Here is a 2,202-nt window from a genome sequence, read left to right as displayed (position 1 = left end):
ATAATCAACTGACTGATGTGTCTATTATTTCTTAGGTTGGTATTTACTTTTTTATTTTTTTTAATTTTTAGATGAAGAACAAAATTTTATTCTAAAAATAGTTCTCAGTGACAATTAAATACCAAAACCTGGTCATTATAATAAAAGGAAAAAAGAGTTAAAGGAATTTGCTTTAAATTTTTCTCCTTAAAAATACAAAATTCTCACGAATATATTGTCAACTCTCATTTACCTGAATGGGAGTGATTCATGTTTTGGATTATCTAAAGTCCTGGATTGGATTCTCACGTATCTTCAAGTGAATACATTTCTCAGCGGGAACAGAAGCGAGTATTTGCCGCAGTGAACAGGACTAGGTAATGAGTTTATGCCCGTGAAATGTGCACTAGGGGAGCAGTGGTTGGCCTGGGAAGTGAGCGATGCAGCTTCCACACGGAGAAGACAGGCCTCAGGCCACCGGAAAGGTATTCAGGGACATGAAGTGGTTCCCTATCCTCAGAGTGCTCAGATTCCGGCTGCCTACGGGGTTCTTTTTTTTTTTAATTTTTATTTATTTATGATAGTCACAGAGAGATAGAGAGAGAGGCAGAGACACAGGCAGAGGAGGAAGCAGGCTCCATGCACCGGGAGCCCGACGTGGGATTCGATCCCGGGTCTCCAGGATCGCGCCCTGGGCCAAAGGCAGGCGCCAAACCGATGCGCCACCCAGGGATCCCCTGCCTCTGGGGTTCTAATGGACCTCAAGCCGGGAAGCACAAAGAACACAAGAGATGAAAAAGGTAAAATTGAAAACACCCCCCACCCGCATCGTCATTTTACAAAGAAATGGAAACGGTGGGGGTTCCTACCAGGCAAGTATGTGGTCTGTTACCAACTCTGCCCACCCAGGCTTTCTTGGATTCCTTCTACAATACACATCTCAGGCCTGCGGCATTACCTGGTCCTCAGCAGACTAGGCCTTAATGCACAGTGCGTAGACGTGATGCTTTTACATAGAAATTCCTAGCATCCTCTGAAACACAAAAGCTGATCACAAGTCACATTTAAATCCTTTGCAGTGCAGACGAGGGACATTAGGACATATTAGTGCATTTCTGGATTAGCAGAAATTTACTAAGATAGCAACACTCTGTCGGATGGTCATATAGTCAGATTAAGTACCATTTTTTCACCAAACATGAACGAGTTTTGGCTGCTTGTAACAGGAACTACATTGACTGGCCCTGGGGTCCCTACAACATGGGGCTTTCTCTAATACCATAATACAGCCATGTGCCCGCCCCCAGGAGACCAGTGGCCTGAAGAATAATAAAAGCTTATCTTTAAAAGCCTTAAAAATGTACTCCAAAGCTTTTGTAGTATAAAAATGCTATGTCCCCAATCTGAGTAAAATCAACAGTGCACAAAAATGCAGCATTTGGTATGTAGGTGGGAGCCTGAGGGGTTGTGTAGGTAGTGCTGCCCTACGGCCCCTGGATGGACTGGCACAGCCTTAGCTTGTGGGGTGGGTTTGGAAATCACAGGAGGAACTTAGGTTAGGGAAGTTTACAGGACATTCAGCGATTCTAGGAGCAGAAAGCTTTACACCTCTTAAAAATATTCACTAAACAGAAAATAACTGTTCCATATGAAATAGAGCGATTTCTGGTAGTGACACTAGTCTCACATCAGCAAAAACCTAACCAAATCTTTAAAACACTGTTCAGTGTTCCAATTTAGTGAAATACACAGAGGAAAAAAATACTTAGATTACCTCTCATTGAAAGTTCAGGCTCTCCCTAGCAGGGCAAAGCCCAGATATCATCGCTAGTTTGACTGGGCCCTGGGGGCAGTGCACCCGGCACAACGCTTTAAAGTTATGCTTGCGAGCTGGTGAACTCCTATAATTTTTGCTGTGTGGTGTTTCTGTCAGCATCCTGAGGGCCTTATTTGTATGCAGGGAGGGCACAGCACCCATGGGGGACCATGTCTGCCGATCACTCCCCTGCTGTGACCAGTGCCATACAAGGAAAGGGCAGGCCTTGTCTTACTGTGTATTTCTTAAAAGTGACTATAACCATTGCATTAACTCTATGTTCCAAATACTCCTTTAGAAAACCCAAACCAAACCCGTTTTCCCTTTAGGAACCAGGAGGACGCTCCACATGTTTATATAGCACATTGTATATTATGTGCATGGCCGAATCACCGAAATGATCTGAC

This window comes from Vulpes vulpes, chromosome 4, assembly GCF_048418805.1.
Source record: "Vulpes vulpes isolate BD-2025 chromosome 4, VulVul3, whole genome shotgun sequence".
Lineage (NCBI taxonomy): Eukaryota > Metazoa > Chordata > Mammalia > Carnivora > Canidae > Vulpes > Vulpes vulpes.
Note: the sequence above shows the minus strand (reverse complement) of the source record.